The sequence below is a fragment of the Oratosquilla oratoria genome, chromosome 2 (genome assembly GCF_046742065.1).
Source record: "Oratosquilla oratoria isolate Oo_2021 chromosome 2, ASM4674206v1, whole genome shotgun sequence".
NCBI lineage: Eukaryota > Metazoa > Arthropoda > Malacostraca > Stomatopoda > Squillidae > Oratosquilla > Oratosquilla oratoria.
Window position 1 is genome coordinate 87,341,715 of NC_134778.1, and position 5,937 is coordinate 87,347,651.

A 5,937-nucleotide genomic window follows, 5' to 3' on the forward strand; every position below is an offset into this window, starting at 1 on the left:
TTGCGATACTGTCTGGTCTCGGGGTCATTTTGGGCTACTTCATCGTGAATTTTGATATTACAATAGTAGGGTAGCAGGTCCTCTTTCAGGCAGATATGATTAAACTTTGCAGCAGCTTCTGCATTCACGAGTTTCTTGCTGACATGTTCAACTTTTCTAATACTTGAACGTTGAATATCGTTGAGTTGTCTTATTATGTGTCCAAACTTCATTTGGAATGAATGTAAAGACAATACTAACTTCTTAATTTTACTAGTAGAGCTTTCGCCTAACTTTAGGCATCTTCAGTACAAATTGAATACAAATAGTAAAGGTGACAATATATACAAAGAACATATGGAACATTAGGAGAGACGGGAAATCGGACAGTCACTAGGAGAGACGGGAAATCGGACAGTCACTCAGGAGAGGACCTGCTACCCTACTATTGTAATATATATATATATATATATATATATATATATATATATATGTATATATATATATATATATATATATATGTGTGTGTGTGTGTGTGTGTGTGTGTGTGTGTTTCACCTTGGTCTTTGAATCATGTGTTGGACCCGTGATCGACAGCTATTTCCCTCCAGGAAGAGAGCTCAGAGCTCGTATAACCGATTTATGAGTAATACTATGAACTTACACGCACACACACTCCCAATTCCCCGCCCACGAGAGTTGGAGTAACGACTCGAAGCGCAGCGATACTGACATAATTTCAGTCCTGGGCAGGATTCGAACCCAGTATCGCCGAACTGACAGTCTGGGACTCTACCAACAGCGCCACCGATTTGTGTAAACAACTGAACTTCGACCGTGACAGGACTCAAACCTGCAATCTTCGGATCCGAAGTCCGACGCCTTATCCATTAGGCCACACGGTCACTCTTACTTAAAGCTTTCCAATCAATTGTAATGCGCCTTTTTATTTCATTATCATGATCTTTCGTCACTTTCACCATCTGGCCTAAACAATTATACTCTTCAACTTCTTCAAGACTCTCACCATCGATTATAATCCCTTTATTTTGAACTTTCGTGTTGAACATTACTTTGGTTTTACTTTTATTCATATTTAAACCTACGTGTATACGTGTGTGTGTTTGTGTCTTCATGCGTGTCTTTCATATTAATATATGAAAGTTTAAACACACAAGTGTTGCGCGACTGACTATACACATGTACATATACATATACAAATATATACATACTTATACAAATATGTATAAAGATACATATACGTACTGGAATATATATACATATATATATATATATATATATATGTATATATACACATATATATACATATATATGTATATACGTATGCATATACATATTCATGTACATATCTATTTACATACAAATACACATATATACAAAATACATCAGCCTTCTCTCTTCTACTGAGATACCATCAGGAAGACCAACATGTTATCAAGAGTAAATAAACAAAGAAAAAAAAGGTCTAAAAATGTCGTGAAATGGCTGGCTTACTACCTGTCCCACTCACCCAGCCACCTCTTATTCCTTTCTATCCGCACCATCACAGGCTCAGACAACTTCATCCTAACTTGGATTAACTCGATCCAGGCCAAAACCCCAAGTCAAGGATGATTTCCCCTCAAAAATCTCTCCCTTCTTTTGTGAAGGTGACCCCTCCACATTCCCCCCAATATATTCCCCCCCCCCTCTCCTCTCATCCTCCCTTTCCTCCCCTCCTTCTCCCGACCTGGAGATAGCGTGTTTAAAAGAAATATTTGTCGTGTGAGTATTTTAAGATTTATTCATAATTTTTCCCCTCACACTTGATAAAAAAATCTATATTAATTAGAAAAATGTAACATGGATCTGGAATATAAACTTAGATGAGATAATATCTACTTAATGCAGCAAAATAATACATTAAAAAAAGAGGAAATAAAGAATAATATATTTCTCAGTCCTTTTGTAAATGTATACTAACCAGCATGTCGAGGGTTCCTTAAGGTCCAAAAGCTTTAGAGTTTCAACTTGAAGACCTTAATATTTGAGGGTTTAAGGTTTAAGAGCTTAATATTTTCGAGTTTAAGTTATAAGAGTTTGAGATTCAAGAGTTTAAGGTTTAATATTTTAAAGTTAACGAATTCAGGAGTTTAATGTTAAAGAGTTTAAGGATTTAAGGCTGAAGGGTTTGAGATTGAGGAGATTGAGGTTGACGAGTTTAATGTTGAAGAGTTTAAGATTTAAGAGCTTATACTACATGAGGGTACAGGTGGTAAACTCCCCTTCCCACCCACCTAGTGAAGAGCCTCCTGGGGAAGCCTAGGTAGTCCCCCCCCCCTCCTCTTTAGGGGAAGAAGACCCACTGACGTAGACCATCACATCAAACTATTTTGGACAGTTCTCCAGTCCAAAAGTTCGTCCCCAAATTTAAAGTGTTCCCATCCGCTAAAAGATGGCGCCATCTGACATCGACTCAATTATGAAACAGTTGACAGCAATATCCATCTATCAAAAAAAAAAAAAAAACCACCAACAAAAAGAATATCGGCGAACATTAGATCCAGACTGGAACTAAACCTTCCTAGCCCTCTCAGGGACATCTTTCAGCTGAATGAAATGGCCAGGCGCCTCCTTTGCTGATCTCCGGGCTCTGCTGAATTGTTCCTGGGGGCGCCCACGTCTTGTTCCTTGTCTGGATCCGGAAACTCAATTAGAATAAACCACCACCCTCTCTCACTTACCCCTCATCCCCCCTTTCCTCCCCCCCTCTCTCTCTCTCTCTTCCTCCCCTCCCCGTATTCTCTCTCCTTCCTTCCCCTCTTATTCTCTCTTCCTCCCATTCCCCCCTCTCTTTTCTTTCTTCTATCCCTCTCTCTCTCTCTCTCTCCCCCGCCTCTGTCTCTCTGTATGTATGCCTGTCTGTGTCTGCCTGCCTGCTTGTCTTTCTACCCGCCTGTCTATATATCTGTCTACCTCTCTCTCTCTTTCTCTCTCTCTCTCTCTCTCTCTCTCACTCACTCTGTGTGTGTGTGTGTGTTTCTTCTCCCAGCTATTGGTAGAAATATTTGCTTGTCCATTAGTTACTCACCTATGACAAGCCATTCTTTTGACCTGACCTGACCTGACCTGACCTTATCTAATCTGAGTTTACTTTAACTTGATATAACACTGATCTGATTCCGAACTGACCTAGCCTTGGCCTTGATCTGATCCGTTCTTAGCCTGACCTCTGACCTGGCCTGTTGTTGATATCAAAATCGCCCAGAGAAAGAAGAAACCAGGATTTTTTAAAATAGACAAGACGGAGTAGAACAAGAGATGAATTCTCAACCTTGTTTTTTTTTCTTTAAGATTTCATTGTATGATGAATCCGAGTGTAAGTCAATCAACTCCAGGCTCCAAGACGAAGCCGGACCCAACATAACCTTCTCATTTATTTGTAAGTATACACGCGAAGGCTTATATTCTCATGTACACATGTATACACACACAAACGCGCACACGAACGCACACGTACGGACATACACACACGTACACACACACATACGCACACGTGTGCACACAGAAATGCACGCCCGTACGCACACACAAACACGTACGCGCACACACACACACACACACACACACACACACACACACACACACACACACACACACACACACACACACACACACACACACACACACACACACACACACACACACACACACACACACACACAATCACACACAAACAAGTACACGTACACAGTCACAAAAAAAAAACACAAACAACTATAAGGCAAGAAAAACACGAGCATAAAAACAAACACAAAGATAAACAAACTTAAATCACCGTCATGGAAACACGAACGTAAACATCAAACACAAACGCGCGCGCCCCTGAAATGTACACAAGCAAAAGACGCGCCTTCCTTTGAGAACAAACACTCAAACATTCAAACCCATCAGTGTTCATCTTTCTTCTTTCTCTTCCTTTCGCAACACAGAAGTAAACATTCCGCTCTCAAGCAGATGCGCTCCATCTGTATGTAAATAATCTATAATTCCAGTATCCAGCAGATGCGCATCCTGTGTCGGTAAAAAATGCATAAATATATAAATCTTGTCTATGGTAAATGCGCTCCCTATGTCGGTAAGTAACGTGTAAATGCAGTATTCCAATATCTAAAATATGCGTGCCATATATCTGTAAAAGAAAACGTAAATTCATATTTCTAGTACCTATCAAATGCGCTCCCTATTCTGGTAAATAATCCCGAAATACTTAATACCACTCTCTGGCAGATGCGCTATGCCAGTAAATAATGCGTAAAATAACAATTTCGCTCTCTAGCAGATGCGCTCCATCTGTCGGTAAGTAACGCTTAAACATATTTTGACAGGTGCAAGAAAAAATACAACAAACTGCTCTTTGGGGGGGGGGGGATAATTTCAAATCAATAAATTCATCAATTCGACACTGATTCTGATTGAAGAAAGCAAACGAAGTAAGAGAGGGGTCCGCAAATAGCGGACACAAATCCGGACTTTATCCGCAGCTAACAATCACGAACCCTGAGTATGCTCCGCAAACAACTAACTAGAGTCCCGATAATGATCTGCAAACTACAGACAGCCTTAGGCTCCGCAAACAACGGGAACGATGCCTGACTATGATCCGCAAATAGCGGACACGAGCCCTGATTTTGATCCGCAAACAACGGCCACGAGCCCTGCTTTTGATCCGCAAACAACGGGCACGATCCTAGTCTCAGGTTCACAAGCAGCGAACACGGAGGAGGGGGAGGAGGAGGGATGGAGGAGGAGGGATGGAGGAGGGATGGAGGAGGAGGAGGAGGAGGAGGAGGGATGGAGGAGGAGGAGGAGGGATGGAGGAGGAGGAGGAGGGATGAGGAGGAGGGATGGAGGAGGAGGGATGGAGGAGGAGGAGGAGGGATGGAGGAGGAGGAGGAGGAGGAGGGATGGAGGAGGAGGAGGAGGGATGGAGGAGGAGGAGGAGGGATGGAGGAGGAGGAGGAGGAGGAGGGATGGAGGAGGAGGAGGAGGAGGGATGGAGGAGGAGGAGGAGGAGTGATGGAGGAGGAGGAGGACGGGGAGGAGAAGAGTGATAGAGGGAGGAAAGAGGGAGGAAAGAGGGAGGAGGATGAGGAGGAGGAGGACGGGGAGAAGAAATTGATAGAGGGAGGAGGAGAGTGATAGAGGGAGGAGGAGAGTGATGGAGGGAGGAGGAGAGTGATAGAGGGAGGAGGAGAGTGATGGAGGGAGGAGGAGAGTGATAGAGGGAGGAGGAGAGTGATGGAGGGAGGAAAGTGGAAGGAGGAGGAGGAGGAGGAGGGGGAGAGGTGAATGGTCCGTTGCGATGCTGAAGTTGGGTTGACAGGCGGCCACCTGGACGGGAGAGGGTGACAGGCTCAGGAACTTGTCAGCAAGGGGGAATAGGGGTGATAGGGACGGGAGGGAAAGAAGAGGGGAGAAGGGGAATAGGGGGAAGAGAGGGATAGAGTGAGAGGGGGGAAAGAAGAGGGGAGAAGGGGAATAGGGCGAAGAGAGGGATAGAGTGAGAGGGGGAAAAGTGGAGCGGTAGAGAGGTGAGTGGAAATGTAGTGAGAGTTGGGAAAGAGAGGGTTGGGAAAGAGAGAGGTGGGAAAGAGTGAGAGTTGGGAAAGAGAGAGGTGGGAAAGAGTGAGAGTTGGGAAAGAGAGAGGTGGGAAAGAGTGAGACTGGGTAAGAGAGAGGTGGGAAAGAGTGAGACTGGGAAAGAGTGAGACTGGGAAAGAGTGAGACTGGGAAGGAGTGAGACTGGGAAAGAGTGAGACTGGGAAAGAGTGAGACTGGGAAAGAGTGAGACTGGGAAAAAGTGAGACTGGGAAAGAGTGAGACTATGAAAGAGTGAGACTGGGAAAGAGTGAGACTGGGAAAGAGTGAGACTGGGAAAGAGTGAGACTGGGAAAG

The 5,937-nt window shown here is 43.9% G+C and overlaps 1 non-coding gene across 1 annotated transcript; it reads right to left on the reverse strand.

Moving 5' to 3' along the window:
* Positions 1-811: 811 nt before the first annotated feature.
* TRNAR-UCG (transfer RNA arginine (anticodon UCG)) lies at positions 812-884 on the reverse strand. The gene has a single exon. It is a non-coding gene; the product is annotated as a tRNA-Arg (tRNA).
* Positions 885-5,937: the final 5,053 nt, after the last annotated feature.